A 17,126-nucleotide genomic window follows, 5' to 3' on the forward strand; every position below is an offset into this window, starting at 1 on the left:
AAACCCAGCCTACTCTTGTGTCTGTCATTGAAAATTGGGAGGGCGTGTTTCTCAGTTGATGCTGATTTATGTGTAACTAATAGAGTGACGGGGAAAAAAAAGGAAGCCCGGTTTCTAATTTTATCTTCGTGGCACTTTACTAAAAAGCCCCTCAAGGTGGCCGGAAGTTGGAAGCCCTCAAGGCTTGAAGTCCTGGACCAGCATGCAAAGGTGCTGGGCACGGAGTGAGGGCCCCCGGAGATGAGACACCGCACAGCTTCCCATCTGGGTATCTGGCTCTCAGTAGCTATTAGGGTGTCTTCTCTCCGACTTCTCATTTGCATAATGTCATACCCATATGGTGTTATTTTATTTACCTCTTGAAAGCGGATGACTACTTTAGAAAGAGAGGAAGCCGGAAGACTTGACCTGAAGGCTTCCTCTGTCCCTCTCGCCCTGCTACCCTCAATCGTTTACTCTCTCTCGTCTTTGCCTCTCTTTCTCTGGCCATCTTGACTCTTGTAAATGAGGACCTTGCTTGAGTGATAGGATCCATTTCTTCCAGTGAATGGTTGCCAGGGGCGCTTGTCTTGTTGAAGGGTTTATCCTGGCAACATTTACAGCCGGTGGTGAATTTAAGCGCGACCTACTCCCATTTCTTCACGATGGAGGAACCTTTGAAAGCTTAAGAAGTCTACCGTGGCTGATTCTGCTCAGATAGATCAAGGGCTTGACTTGTTCTGCTTTGCTATTTTTCTGGGATTTCTGAAAACAGACTTCTTCAATTTTGCCATGTTAGGTGTGAATTTTGCAGTTTACACATAGTTCCTTAGAGCTCTTCAAGACAGAGTTTGCATCCTGTGTTGGGGGTAAGAGAGCAAATGTTTCAACCTTCCTTTGTTCTTGAAATAATTCTGGGTGATTCACTTATTCATTTATTTGTTCTTGGCTTGCTAACCTGTGGTGGTCAAATGCCTGAGAAGTATTAAAAAACAACCCAAAAATAAAACAAATAAAAAAGACCCTTAGAGATACAGCTAAAGGAGGATTCCTTGTTCTTTTAAATACTTTAATTCCGTGTTTATCCATTAAACAAGCACTTATCTTAGGTGCATGACTTGCCGGACACTGAGCTGGATGCCCAGAATCCGGAGGTGGAGATCTGTTGTCTGCTTTGAATCTGATCAGAGTTAGATAATTTCAAAATTTAGAGTATACAGCTACACAAGAGCTACAGAAAAGGGCCCAGGGAAGACAGAGCTTTTGGAAATTTGTGAATTCCACACATACTTCATGCAAGATTTCATTTGCATGTGTATTTTTCTGGGAAGGGGGTTAATAACTTTCATGGGATTAAAGTATTCATGAACAAAAATGTTTTAGAAACATGACCTCTGCAATTGCAGCAAAAATTTTAGATGACCTATCCCTGGTGTTCTATAAACAAGATCTCTCCTTGCTCAGTCCTGGTGGGTTATCTGCATCTGGGACTTGGTCTACTGGTCTTTAAGTGTATCTTCTGAGAGTAGACTTCAGAAGATACTGACTCAATGTCTTTGTCATATCTGTCCTCCAGTGCAGGACCTTGTATCCATGACATTTTTACATTTTCTTTTGTGCTTAGCTCATGTCTATAGCAAATAGGAGAAATAAAAACTGCATTGATCAATTATGTTCCAAGCTTGTCATCGAATTCTCCCTTTCGACACTTACATGTCCCTGATTCTGCTCCATCTCTGGCCTCTGTGACATATCCTGCCTCTCCCAAGGCAGGGTGAGAATAAAGAACATTCCTCAATTGGAGTGTGTGCACACACATGCTTACTTGCACCCCTAATGCTTTGTTCTTTGACTATCATGTGGAGAGAGGTGTTTGGGCACCATATTAATAATAGCTCTTAGTATGTATGTGGCACATTCCACCTTCAAAGGCATTTATAAACATTGAAAGATGAAAGCGTGCACCACCCATCTTGGGAAAAAGGGAATGTTAATCACCACCATGTCTGTTCTTTGGAGAGGGTCACAGAATCTGAGAGCTGGAAGGGATGTCAGAGGTCACTTTTCAACCTCTGGTCCCTAGAGGAATTCTTTCCTTTGGAGCCCACCAAAGTTGGGGTAGTCCTCAGAATTTCTTCTTGAGTTCAAGCCAATTCTGCCCTTCTGTAACTTTTCAATTATCTATCTACCTATTTACCTATCACCTATCTGTCTATCATCTATCTATCTCTATCTTTCAACCGATCGTCTATTCCCTATCTCACTTCCTCCCTTTTCTTTTTTTCTCCCTCTCTCTCTTTCTCTTCCTTCCTCCCTTCCTCTCTCTCTCCTTCTTATTTCCTTCCTTCCTTCCTCCCTTCCTTTCTCCCTTCCCTCCTTCCTCTTCCTTCCTTTCTTTTTGCAGAGCCCTGCCAAGATTGCAAATGCTTGAACAAAATTATGCTCTTTTAAGACATAAATTTGGGGTGCTTGGTTATGTATCAAAAGATAACTGTAATGCCTGGGCAGACTGGGATATAAGATCACCCTGCTTGCAGTGACATTTCAGGCAGTATAGTGTCTTGCTACCCTCATGTTGGACCCAGCCTTGATTCTGCTTTCTTTGTTGCAGTTCTCTGATATAAAGGCACTGAGGATTTCAATTCCATGCCTCTGCTTCTCTCACTTAGTGTAGCATCTTCAGATGTTACTCTTGTAACTGCTGCTCTGCCTGAGACAAATGTATTCTACCCCTTAAAAGACATAGAGAACTTTAACTAGGTTGTTTTTCCTCTTTTTTGTATAAGAGTCAAAATAAAGGGGACATTTATGTAGTGCCTGATATTTCTCAGGTACAGTGTAAGTACTTTTCATGCCCTAAGTTTTCACCAAAACATTATGAGGTAGATGATATTGGTTATCTCATTTATAGATCAGGAAGCTCAGAGAGATTAAGTAACCATCTAAAGCTGCACAGCCAAGAAACAGGAGAACTAGGATTTGAACCCAGTTCTGTCTAGATCTATTAATCAATTAATGCAATTAATATCATGCAATTAATATCATGCAATTAATATGCTATTAATATCATGCAATTAATATGCTATTAATATCATGCAATTAATATCATGCTATTAATATCATGCTATTAATATCATGCTATTTGTATGGCACACAAAAGGCATTTAACGATTATGATGCATTCCTTTCTACCCTTTTACTACAAGCAGCCCTTCCATTATTTTTTCCATCAGCAATTGTCTATCTATTTTAAAAGAGTTTATCTACAATATAACTATATTTATAAAATAGTTATTAATTTATTCTCCAGTGTCTTTTTACCTAAAGCCATCCATATTTTAAGAACAGTAAAAACCTAATCATAGGTATTTTATTAGGATTTGTAAAATGCCACACATTATTTTATTAGCTCTTCAATAACCCAGGGAAGTTGATCTTATTGTCCCCATTTTATAAAAGAGAAAACAGAGTCTTTAAAGAGTTGAGTTCCCCAAGATCACACAACTAGTAAGGTGCAGAGCTGGGATTTCCACTCTCTCTCATTCTAACAACTCCGTTCCTTTGAGTTGGCTCCTTATTTCTGAGCTTTGCAGTTCTGCCAAAAAGCACAAAGAATTAAAAAAATTTAATCTCTGCAACTATATCATGGATAGTTGTATTATTTTCAAGGACTTCATTGATAACCAGTGAGTTTGCACTAAGATTATCTATAGGAGAGATATTAGCAGCATCATTGCCAAACTTTGCAATCGGATTTAATACAATTTTTGTGTAAAGAATAGAGGTTTAATAATAACAACAATAGCATAATAATGTAACAGTAATGACAATAGCTGCTATCTATGGAGACCTACCATGTGCCCAGTTTTGTGCTAAGCACTCCATTCCATTTTCTCTTTCAAATCCTCCACCCACAATATTTAATCTCTCTTTTACAGGAAGCTCAGCATCTAAGAAGTTAAGTAAGATGTACAAGGTAGCGCTAATGTGGACCTTAGGATCTGGGTCCAGGTCTATCTGGCCCTAAAGCCTGAGCACTTAATCAGTGCAATAGACTAGAAAACATAATCCACTTTGAAATAAGCATACAGGACTTCCTTGAGAACAAATACCTTATACCTTGAGACAAATGAGGACCGTCTTATGCAGTTGTCTGATTCTGTTTCTAAATCATCATGCCCTTGGTAGCACAGGAGTAGGGGTGAAGGTGGGGATGGTTGGCATTTCCGAGATCCAGAATTGTAGCCATGGCCATTTTGAATGATCCTTTCTCAATCTTGGTTCTGAGGAGCAGTGGTAAGAGCTGATGCTCACCTTTTCCACTGGACATGAAGCTTCTTGAGTACAAGATCCTTGAAGATATTCCATAGACCTTGGGTACAGTGTATGGCACATAATAGGGGCTCAATAAATGTCTAGAGTTGCTGTGGAGTTACGGGAGCAAAAATAAGAGATGCCATTCTTTGCCTGGAATGTGTAGAGGGAGAGAATGCAAACATGCTAGACTTAAAAAGTCTTTTTCTGTAGATTATGTTTTCTGGTCTATTGCACTGATTAAGTGCTCAGGTTTTAGGGCCAGATAGACCTGGGCCCAGATCCTAAGGTCCACATTAGCGCTACCTTGTACATCTTACTTAACTTCTCAGATGCTGAGCTTCCTGTAAAAGTGAGATTAAATATTGTGGGTGGAGGATTTGAAGGAGAAAATGGAATGTACTGCTTAGCACAGAAGAAGGAAGAGAGGAATTATGAATGAAGCAGGGATGATATAAAGACAGCACGTGGGCTCCTCCCTCTTCTGACAGTGATGAGCTCTGTGGTTTTAGGTGAGTCTGTTTTCTCTCTCTGAGCCCACATTTCCGCAGAGGGCAATATTACCTGCTTACCTCTACAAGAGGACTGTGATGAACCCTGTAAGACACAGCATATGGGAAATATATGGAAAATAATAAAAATCTAATGGCAATGGTATCAACCACAACAATGATAAGGAAAGCTTTCTTGTGTTGATTGCCACTCTGGCATTCTTCATACTTTGTCCTCACAAGAACCCTGTGGTCCATTATCTCTAGTTTACAGATGAGGAAACTTTGAGATATTATCATTATTAATTACATAATTATCAGACACATGCAAAAATCCTGACATTCACTCAGTTTTCTGGGAGATGGTAGAGTAAGAGAGTTGGGGATTCAGAGACAGCACTTTGTTGGCCAAAAAGCCAACCTTCCAGTTAAGTCTAATTCAGATTGTGCTGGGTACTTCTGTGCAAAATTAGATTCACAAGGGATTTTTTCTTTTATCTAAAATCACTTCACTGAGTGTGTGATTGACATACAAAAAGCTACACGTTTACAACTTGATGAAGTAAAACCATAGCACAATCTATGCCATAAACCTACGCATCTCCTCCAAGCATTTCCTCTACCTTCTTTATTTATTATTTTAAAGGATTCTTGGAAAGTGGAATTACTCTTCTCATCAAACATTCTGTACTACTCTATGATCCAAAGAAATGCCCAGATTCTTCTAGAATAGGCCCACTAGTGATGCCTGGATTGAATTAAAGCAGCTGATTCTCAAGCCAAGTGGCCAGAATTTGGACAACTCTACTGGCTCATCCTCTGTGCTGTATGGAAGAAACCAAGATAATGACACTTTCCCAAGGCTGGGACTGGGTGAGTCTTAATTTGTGAGTGTTTGTAAATGGCTTTGAAGATGGCGGAGGTTATTTAAGTGCTAAATATTATTATTATTTATTGTGGTTTTAAGCACTGTTTCTCCTTCCCATTGTCAGGCTACAAAACAGTAAGGGACCTGGTAAAAGAGCCTCTGGAAGTATCCAAACGTCAATAAATTAGGTAATTTTGGCCTGAGTTCTGTGATGGTATCTGCAAACCTAGCATTAGCTTTGCAGCCTTTTTGCGTGGGTTGGTGGTTGCCTAATTTGCCCTTAAACTTGCCAGCAGCAGGCCCTGACATACGTTTGGCACACACAGGTGATACAAGCACTCTTTGGACAGACCTGTGTTGTTGACATCATGCTTTACTGTGTGCTTTTTGAGATGCAAATTAGGTTCTGGAGGAGACCCTGATCCTTTCATCGTTGATGATTAATGGAAGAGAATTAACATTTGTTGAGCCTTCCTGTGTGCCAGACACTTTTACAAACATGATCTCATTTATTCTCACAACAATCTAGTGACGTAGGTCTGAATGGTTCCATTTTACAGAGAGGAAACAGAGGCTCACAGAAAGTTAAATGATTTGCCCTTGATCATATAATTAGCAAAGAGGCTTAACTAGAATTGAAATTCAGGACTGTCTGGTTCCAAAGGCCATGCTCTTTTATTATATTAAACTACAGGCAACATATTTTACTTTACTCTTCACCCCAACTGCCCAGTCAAGTTTCCCCAACCCCCTGCTAAAAATCTCTTCAGTGCCTTTCCGTAGCTTTCAATGGAATAGAGACCATGCTTCTACAGTAGCCCTGCACAATCTCTCTCTGGCTCCCTCTCCAGCTTCATTCAACCCCATGTTTGTTTATTTCAGCTACTTGAACATGACAAAACTTCCTACTTCTGCGTTTTTGCACAAACTGCATGCAAAAGCTTATCTTTCCCTTTTTCTTCAGCTAATGCTCGCTGGGCCTTTACACGTCATTTTCTGGGGATGACTTCTTTGAAAATGCAGACCAATAGTTCTCCAAGTGTGGTTCCTGGTCCAACAGAGAGTAGCATCACTTGGGAGCTTATGAGAAATGCAATTCTCAGGCCTCACCCCATACCTCCTGAATCAGAAACTGGGCAAGTTTGAAAATTACCAGGGTTTTTTCAACCTAGACACTATTGACATTGTAGAGTGTTTAGCAGCATGCTAGCTCTTACCTACTGAAGGTCAGTAATACTCTCGTTCCTGTCCTCACCTTCCTCCAAATTGTGACAACCAAAAATGTCTTCAGACATTGCCTAATGTCCCCTTGGAGGGTAAAACTGTCCCTGGTTGAAAAAAGTCACTGCTTTAGGCTGAGGTATGTCTGCCTGTGAGACACTCCTATAGCATTCTGGACAGTTGAGGTTAATTAGTTAGTAACTTGTTGGAATAATTTGTTTAAAGCATGTCTCCACTGTCATAATCCAGCAGCTAATGCGCTACCGAACACCCAAGTTGGTTCTCAGGAAATACCATTGTACCCAGTGACACGGTCAACTTGCACCATTACCTCCTCAAGCCCAACCCTATATCTGAATTCTGGGGAGGAGACAGAACTTAAGGCTAAAGTGGGATCACAGGCAAGTGGGATCCTTGAGATTCTTCACAATTTAAAGGTAAGTCTCCTCCATCAGAACCCTGGGAGCAAAGGGGCTCTTTCATGCCCAGCTCAACAGGATCTAAGCACCGCTTTTTAAAAAGTTTAGTGGCAGAGAATACGATTAAATGCAGGAGAAAGAAAAAAAAGTCATTTTAGGATGATGCAGAAGGCCCTGACCAAGATAGGCTCAGTGTCGCTCTCACCGAAAGAGAAACAAAACCTCATTCTGCCCGCAAGAGCAATAAGGAGATTGCTGGCTACGAGACCTGACTCAGCTTGCCTTCTAGTAGCTTGTCTTTTTATCGGTGGTACAGTCACCTTAAAGAGGAGCGGGAGAGGCAGATTCTGGTCCTTTTGCCGCCTTATACTTCCTCAGCCTGAGAAGTCATTTCTAGATCCAGGGTAAAGGAGAGCTGCAGAGTTGAGGAAGAATGGAATTCTTGCTTGTGTTCCTTTCTAAATGGATACTCAGTGTCATCATCCTTGCTCCATATGAAGTGGTTGTGGACCTGAGACACTTGATTGGCTACATGGACATCCGTCCCTCCTAGGGCTCACACTGCTTCTGGGAATGAGGCCCGCCCAGTTTCATAGGAGGTATTGCAGTCGCCTGGCTCATATCAGGCTTCGTGTAACCTACATGATTGTTACAATTTGAGAGTTGCAGTCAAGGTATGGGAAGGTATAGACCTAAGAGGTAATTTTTTTTTTAAGTTATACATATAACATATCTTTTCTTTTTTCTCAAAGAAAATGTTAATTTTTTTGAAGAAATTTTGAAAAGATGAAGGAAAGTGGAAAAAAATAGGATTTTTTTCTATTTCAAAATGTTCATTCCTATTTCATTTTTTTGTTACCAGACTCTACCAACAATTTTCCTTTCCTGCTTTTTCACTTAACATTATCTTTTAAGCCTGTCTCCAAGTTTTTGTAAAATGACGTCATTTTCAAAGTGATCCCGGCATTCAATTTCCATTCATTCCCAAATGTAATGCCATTAAAATGCCCCAAACTTAGAAACAGGAATACAATATTCTAGCCGCTCAGAAAGCACAAACTAAAGTATTCATTTAAAGCTAAAGACTGAGGTCTCAATTACTTTGATACTAAGAGCTCTAAATATTCAGTAATTACAAGTTTACTGATTCATGACGGGTAATAAGTTGCATAGGACCAAAACTACAGCATAATTTCAAATATCTTCATTATAGTCTATATGCCAAATTGATTGAAACTATCCCATTGTTGGCATTTGCTGTCATAAATAGCTTTGCAACAAACATCTTTTTTTTTTTTTTTTGCAGTATGCGGGCCTCTCACTGTTGTGGCCTCTCCCGTTGCAGAGCACAGGCTCTGGACACGCAGGCTCAGCGGCCATGGCTCACGGCCCAGCCGCTTCGCGGCACGTGGGATCTTCCCGGACCGGGGCACGAACCCGTGTCCCTTGCATCGGCAAGCGGACTCTCAACCACTGCACCACCAGGGACGCCCAACAAACATCTTATATATGACTTCTTCCCCCTGAAATTAAGAGCATTTCCTTTGAAATGAGGTTAGAAATTCAATCATTGGTTTGAAAAATATGAATGCATCTAACGTTGACAAAATTTCCAAAAAAACTACCTTCCAAATTGTATTTCCATTAGTGATGTTTGAGTGCATTTATTTCATTTACTCTAATCAATATCAGTTGATACTGAGCCTCAGTATTTGCATTTCTTGGATGATGGCTCAGATTGAAGGGGACAAGCTAGTATGAGTATTTGGTTTTTCACAGACATGCATGACACTGGAGCACAACCCATTCGTCTTTCACTCTGCAGCCCTCCAACATCAAGAACATCAGTTTAGCTTCGATTAGAGTTAAGGTGTTTTTCTGCCAGAGACTTTTTTCAAGCTTATAGTCACGAAATCTGTTTTAAAAACTGGTTAAATGAGTGCTTTCCTTCCCATCCCACTCTTGAAATAAATTCAGATTCCCAAAAGAACTGGATCTCTTCTTGCAGGAGTGAAAGATAATTTGTTGGCATGTATATTTTCTTATAGAACCAAATTACTGAGGGGAGTTGTAACCTGGTTTCAAATACTTTTGGGTTTCTTCACTCAGAGCTACTTTTTGTCATTGCAATTAGAGCAGGGGAGACTGATTTTCAAAGCCAAGTGTAGTTGTCCAGTGGACAAATGATGGAGAAAACACCGACACAGAGGGGAACTACTTCTTTCCCTTCCTTTCCTTTTTTCTCTCCCTCCCTTCCTCCCTCCTCACTTCCTTTCTCTCTCTCTCCCTTTTCCTCCCTCCCTTCCTTCCTTCCTTCCTTCCTTCCTTCCTTCCTTCCTTCCTTCCTTTCCCTCAGCTTCTATTTAATCTCAGGTGGACTATATGTAAATAGGAATTCATTAGTATAATGAATACTACAATATCGCTATTAATAACCATGGCTTATTAACTGGTTAGGGTAACCCCCCAATTAACTAGCTTGAATGAGAATGTACCTTTTGGTAAATTAAAATTTCAAACTAATTAGGGATATTTCAATGATTTTTTTTCTCCTTCAACTCTTGATGCTGAAACTCTTTTTCTTCCTTAAAATACATCTTTGTTTTCATTTCTTAGGAGTTTTCCCATCATGGTGATGAAATTTTCTTAGAGAAGAAAAAACCTTACAAGATCTTTATTCTACACAGAGGTCTTGTGTAGGACTGAAGATGTAGTTATTAGAGACTAGGTCTCACTTCTGTAGCCTCCAGGGTATACTCTGGAAACTGCAATTTTGTTGTTATTGTGCTGATGTTAATTTATTTTCCTATTGTCATGGAGACTGTCTAGCAATAAAACTCACCTGTTTCCTCTTCTTCCTGGACACACAGCCTACATTTCCCAACTTCCCTTGTATAAGGTGTGGTCATGTGACTGAACTCTAACCAACAGAGTGTGATCAGAAGTGATATGTCTCACTTCCTGGTCCAGCACATACGGATTTCTCATGGTCCCTTCCATGCTCTTCCCTGTTGACCAGCCTGGTGCAGACACAGATGAGCCATTAACCTGGGGAGCCCCATGTTGAAGATGATGGAGCCATGAGATGGAGGAACCTGTTTCCTGGAATCAGGAAGAGGACCACGGCGGATCGATGTCACCCATTTTGGCTTTTACATTTGTGAAGTTTTCTACTGTTTGGGACAATACACATTTTTGAAATCTGTTTATAATAGCAGATAATGATACTTTAATTAATGTTATCACTTATTAATAAAAGGAAGATCAAAACCTAAATTTCAATTAACTCATGTTTTTGATGAGTTGATTTCCAGGGGATTAAAATTTTCTTACAATCACTGCCTAGAGTTGTCTCTCAGATTGTAGAGTCAGTCAGTGCCCATGCAGCGGGAGAGACGGAGGTTCAGAAAGGTGGGATCAAGGGCTTCCAAAGTTCTTATGGCCTTTCCCAAGCCATTCCCCAGCCAGAGAACTAATGCCTGGAATGGAAAGGAATGAATATCACCTCTGTTTTTGACCTTTATCTCTGTCAAAATGTAAACCCTCCATATCACGTTAAGCTTTTATTTATTATTTAAACTGTTGTGTACAAGAAGGGTCTAAAGAACAGACAAAACTAATACTGGCCTCTAGATAACATCCATGAAGTGCATTGAGATCCTGGATAAAATTCAGTGTCTTGTTCCTGAATTAAAAATAAAAAAGTATTCTGAAAAAAGGACTGCCTTTAAGTAGAGAATTGTAAGGTGGGAGGCACAATTCTTCTCCTTCCCATTGACTGCACACTATATTCTCAAGGTGCATCAGGTGTACGTACAAATCATCCCTTTGGCATTTGGGAGTACAATTTTGGGGATTTGAGTCAATAATGTAGTCAGCTACCAATTTCTGTCTTTTAGTGTAGGGGTTTGGTTGGGGTGGGTAGAAGGCAAGGATCCAGGGATTTAGGAAAGAGAAATAGACCTTGCCTTATTTCTTTGAACACAAGAACTCAGCGGAGCAATGAATGACATCCTAAATGCACAATGGAGATTCTTCTGCAACAGATTGTTGCTAAATAGCTCTCTGGGGTTTTTTTTTGTTTTTTTTGTTTGTTTGTTTTGTTCTGTTGTATCTGGGCTGATGAGGTGCTCTCTGCCCTGGGTGAGTTACTTCTTTCATCTTTGTGGATTGATTCTCTTGTAGCTCCTAAAACATTCATGCCTTTCATAAATATTTTTTGACTGAAGGTTGTATATATTTAACTGGGGCTCATAAATATGCCTTTAAGTTTCTTTTTCTTCAGTGTTCTGATTCTTCCTGATATTTTTGATTTCCCATCACCCTTCTGAGCTCCTAAGTTAAAGTAAGTTTGCATATATACTCATATATTTCATAGATGTACTTCTTTATCAGAAGGAACCCTGAGCTGGAGTTAGGAGGCCTTGATTCAAATCACTGCTACTAACTACACTTGTGATGGGTCAGGGTAATTCCCCATCTACATGATGAGAGTTGCAGAAGTGTGGGAGACTGTGTTCTCCATGAAATGCCTGCATAGTGCCCAAGAAATGGGGGTCCATTTTCCATAGCATGTGTTCCAGGTACAATATGCTATGATCAAGGGATGTAACCTGTCCCTTATTGCACTTCATTCCTGAATCTTTTTCCTCCATTCTCTTCTCCATTTTTTTCTCCTTCCTCTTTCTCTTGCTATCTTGGAGAGATCACTCAGTGGTGGAGCCAGGATGATCGATATGCCAGGGCAGCTGAACTGTCAGCTCATCAGGAATTGCCCAGATTGTGGACCATTCATTACATCACTGGACATCTACTGAGTATCTAAAATTTGCCAGGTACTACACTCAGTAGGTGCTTTTTAAACCTAATTTTTACCGTGCTATTTTCCTTATCATACAAAAAACACAGGTATATTGAGTCTTTTCTGAAAATACCAAAAAAGAGATAATAAGAAGAAATCATTTATAGCCCCACTTTCTAGAGTTTACCACTATGAATCGTTGAATGTATGTTTTTTCTACGGTTTTTGCTATGTAAGAATACAGTTTTAAAAGGGGAGTTAATATGAAATTACATTGTACATCTTGATTTTTCACATTAATTTTTCACATTAATAATCCATTGACTTCATTTCACTTCCTCTTTACTTCTGGCTGTTGGATTGGAAGAGGTGATCTTTCCTGTGTGTGATGTAAATTCACTGCAGGATGTGCATAGCAGAAAAACACTACCACTACAAGAGTCCACTCCAATGGACTATAAACTCCAATTTGGCAAAAAGGAGATGAAGGCATAGATGATGTCCCAAAAGGCCCTTTTACTATAAATGATTTCCTGGAAACACCATGGTCAAGTCAAAATCTTTTTGTGAGTGAGAAAAAAATTACAAGACTGAGCAGATGCAAGAGTGAAACTCATCTGTGTCAATGTGTGTTGGCCCAAGTAGGACACACATGCAAACATACTGCCCTTTTACTAACAGATCATCGTTTCAGATGCAAAATAAACAGCTGAAGGATTTCTCAAATGTTCTTCCTCAATAAGATAGGAAATAGCCTGCTCATACAAAATACCCTAGTCCAGTCCTAATCTAGCACACATTATTATTATTATTTACAATTAATGTGCCATGTACTGTGAATTATTTATTATTATTATTATTATTTTGCGGCACGCGGGCCTCTCACTGCTGTGGCCTCTCCGGTTGCGGAGCACAGGCTCCGGACGCGCAGGCTCAGTGGCCATGGCCCATGGGCCCAGCCACTCCGCGGCACGTGGGATCTTCCTGGACCGGGGCACGAACCCACGTCCCCTGCTTCGGCAGGCGGACTCTCAACCGCTGCGCCACCAGGGAAGCCCACTGTGAATTATTTAACCATGATTTTACTTAAAAAGTTCTATACAGCAGAAAGTCAAGTTCATAAAGATTAAAGGATTTACCCCAAATCAAATAGCTAGTTAATAACCGGTCCAGGAGGCAAACTAAAGCTGCCTGACTTTAAATCTGGAGTTCTGAGACTACCACATGCTGCTGCCTCTCCCGTGTGAAAAGGACACAAACTATATTGAATGAATAAATGAATCAAATATAGTATGGATCTTAATAAATGTTAACTGACTGGGAACCACAATCCTCTCACCAAATTTGATTCTCCACACCAAATGAGATAGTAAATTACATGTAATGAACTTACTGGACAAACTACATTTCCTAGTGTTTGAGACCAGCTGAGGTCTCCTGGGGACAGCCATGAGAGTGAGGGGTAAACCGCTGGAGGCAATGCACTGTCAGCATTGCCTCTGAGTTATCATCACGGCATCAAGCCAGCGAGCCCTCCTTCCCAATCATTGCTGTCCAGCACTCAGCTGAAACCAAGACACCAGGATTTGGTACAGCACTGCTGCTTGGGGCGTCTTGACTCTGTATCTCTGGACCCATTTACTTAACTTAAAAATGACAAGATTGGTTCAAAGATGGCAGAATAGGGGTTTTCTGAGGTTCTTTGCCTTTTCCTGACTCCCAGTATAAACAACAAAGAAACAAAGATTATCATACTAAGTGAAGTTAAGTCAAGCAGAGAAAGACAAATATCATATGATGTCACTCATATGTGGAATCTAATTAAAAAAATGATACAAATGAACTTATTCACAAAACAGAAAGACTGACAGATATTGAAAACAAACTTATAGTTACCACAGGGGAAACATTGTGGGGAGGGATAAATCAGGAGTTTGGGATTAATGTATACACACTATTATATATAAGATAGATAACCAAAAAAGACCTACTGTATAGCACAGGGAACTCAATATTCTGTGATAACCTGTATGAGAAAAGCATCTGAAAAAGAATGAATATATGTATATGTATAACTGAATCACTTTGCTGTACACCTGAAACTAACAAACATTGTAAATCAACTATACTCCAATAAAATTAAAAAAAAAAAAGAATATGAGTAAAGGCTTCAATGAAACTAACAGAGTGCTGGAGGTCAACCTTACAATGGCCAAACATGGTGATGTCTGGGCTAAGGAAAGGAAGGAACATTATATCTTGACCTTGAACAGAATGACAATTACACAAAAAGCAACTGCCAATATTCCAAAAGGCCCATTCCATGAGCTTTTGAATGAGTCACAGAAGTAGGGTCATGGAAAGATCTAAGGAGAGGTGACACATGTCTCTCTGGAGATCAGTTTAACTTCTCAGAATAGTATGAAAGAGAAACCAAGCCAACAAGCCATTTCTATCGTCCACAATCCTCCTGGCCAACTAAGACAGATGATGCATTTCTGTTTTTTCAATACCTACCATAATGTCTTGCTCATAGTAGCTTTAATAATCTAAAGGAATAAAAGGCTTAAGTGTGAGGGATAGTGTTGAAGAACCCACAAGAATACTTTAAACTTTGTGCTGGGTTTGAACCTCTGGCTTTAACTTACCATGTAATGCTGTGAGGTTCTTCTGAGTCCCTGTCTAGGAAGCACCGTCAGGGATATGAAATGTGAAGAGTATGAGGTCATTCCTTAGTTCTAACATCCAGAGCCTGTGTTTTTTTCACAGGGTGTCTGAGGTAGCTGATCTCCTGTCTAACCCCCAGTTGTATCTGTAGGCTTTGTAGAGAATGAACGTAGATACTGAATCCACCTCCTAGTCAACAGGAGAATGAGGCCTGGTGATGCCAACCCCTCTCTGACACCTCACTATGTAACTGTCTTAAAGACCCCGAGGCCCTGGAGGAGGAAGACCTGGTGCAACCCAGGCCTCCCCAGGGCTGAGTCTCATCGAGCCCCTGAGATGACTGTCTCTGAGCCCAGGGATGCCTGGATCACGTTGTCATTAGCTCTAGTGAGATGTTCTAGAAAACCTATGGGAGACAAGATGCCTTTAGGTATTGGCCACTGTGATGATTTCTAGAAAATTGGACACCAGGACCATGGGGGCTTACTTCTCCTCAATTGTTTCTTTTTGTCCATGAGCTGGTGGGAGGATACTCTGCTTCAACTTCATCTCTGGGCATCCTCCAGTCTGTATCCTGACCCCTCATAGTCTCTCTTCTGATGGTGGCTTAAGGGACCATTCTTTCCAGGGATCAAAACTTTACAGTAACAATAGCTAACTTCCCTTGACTATTTCCCAGGAGCTCTGAGAAGGGCTTTACATGCATTATAACATTTAACTCTACAAGGAAGATAATTTTTTTTTCTTGGGACAAATGAGACACAGAGAGCCTAAATAACTTGCCCAAGGTCACAAAGCTAGTGAGTCCTAGAGATAAGAAATAAACCCAGATCAATCTGGTTTTACAACCTTAACCTGTACTCTCTTTATCCTGAATAACTCTGATGGTGAATCTTCAGAAATTTACATAAGGATTTGGGGGTTCAGCTGTGCCTTCCCAGCACCACTGGAGTCAGGGGACATGGCCTTGAACTCTATGTTCTCTTCATAATAAATTAATAAATATGTGATTATAAAATAATAAATATGTGATTTGGAGATTTCTTTCTTCCTTCCTTTTTTTCTTGCTTTGTTTCTTTTCTTTCTTTGTTTCTTTCTTTCTTTCCCCTTCCTTCCTTCCTTCCTTTCTTCCTTCCCTCCCTTTTCTTTCGAGTTTCTTTATCTCTAAATCACAGCCAGGGGCATGGTAGGGTCCTCCCATGTGGTTGTTGTGGGAATTAAATGAAAGGATAAATGTGAATAGAGTCCTCCAGAGGGTCAAAATTCAGAGGGGGAGACAAAACCCCACATAGCTGGTTCTTTAAAACAACAGGCTAATAGCAACACAAAAGGACACATGTTTCCTGGAACTGACAAGTTTCTCTTTACTGTATTAATGGAGACAGTGACCCTGATCATGTCAGTGGTTTTTAGGGTGCCCTTGGTGATGTGTGGATCTACGGATTGGATATTGCAACTGGACTTTGGCTGTTCAAAGATGACAATGGCTGGGTTGGCTGGAAGAAGTCTTTCTGCATTGCCCATGAGGTTGAACTTCTTATCTAATGTGATCAAAACTTGGGAGGAAAGCACTTGCTGGATTCACATATTAGTGGATACCCAAAAGACAAAGAAAAATGTTTATTACATAGTGGGTTAGGGAAAATCATTGGAGGAGGATGAAAGAGAAAGGAAGATCTAGGAAGAAAGAGGAGAGAGAAAAGAATATGGAGGGACTGAAAGAAGAGAAAAAAAATTGAGACAAGAGGAAATGACTGAAGGAAAGTCTGAAAATATATAAAAGGGAGAGAGAGAGAAAGGGAGGGAGAGAGAAAGAGAGAGAGGAGAGGGAGAAGGGGGGAAGAAAGAAAAAGGGAGAGGTAAGAAGAGAGGGAAAAGGGAGGGAAATGAGAAGGGAGGGACACTGAGAAAGAAGAAAAGGGAGATAATGAAAAGATACCATTTTAAAGAAACTATTGTGTGCTAAACTCTATACTAACTGCTAGATGGGGGGATGTTCTTTAGCTGTGGTGGAGCCTTCTTGAAGTCCCAGAAGGTTACAATTGAACAGAGGTACAGAATCCTTATCTTTCTCTTAACACCTTGAACCTTGAACTTCATGCTGACCCCAACCTTATGCATATTCAGGTGATTCATTTCTGAACCCAAATGTTTGAAGAGCATTGAATCTGCTGAATTCTCCTTTATCAACTCTCTCCCTTTCCTCTTCATTACTTACTTATTTAATAATATTTATTGAACACTATCTAGGGGCCAGGTTCTATTCTAATTGTTTTAATAACTTCTTCTGAGACTTCTGAGATGTGTTCATTCTTATGTGTGTGTGTACCATTATCATCAGCATCAATATCTTCACCATTACCATT

General features: G+C 40.2%; 1 long non-coding RNA gene across 41 annotated transcripts in view; it reads left to right on the forward strand.

Moving 5' to 3' along the window:
- LOC115863234 (uncharacterized) overlaps positions 1-14,216 on the forward strand; it is a 402,728-nt gene extending 388,512 nt beyond the window's left edge. For 33 of the 41 annotated variants that reach the window (XR_009559459.2, XR_009559466.2, XR_009559461.2 and 30 more), the window contains 4 exons: positions 5,431-5,657; positions 7,123-7,310; positions 8,599-8,846; positions 10,312-14,216. This is a non-coding gene — a long non-coding RNA (uncharacterized lncRNA). Of the gene's footprint in view, positions 1-5,430; positions 5,658-5,776; positions 5,841-7,122; positions 7,311-8,598; positions 8,847-9,908 lie in introns of all 41 variants that reach the window. The other 8 variants (XR_011376821.1, XR_011376828.1, XR_011376835.1 and 5 more) reach the window with 8 other exon arrangements.
- Positions 14,217-17,126: the final 2,910 nt, after the last annotated feature.

This window comes from Globicephala melas, chromosome 17 (genome assembly GCF_963455315.2).
Source record: "Globicephala melas chromosome 17, mGloMel1.2, whole genome shotgun sequence".
Classification (NCBI taxonomy): Eukaryota; Metazoa; Chordata; class Mammalia; order Artiodactyla; family Delphinidae; genus Globicephala; species Globicephala melas.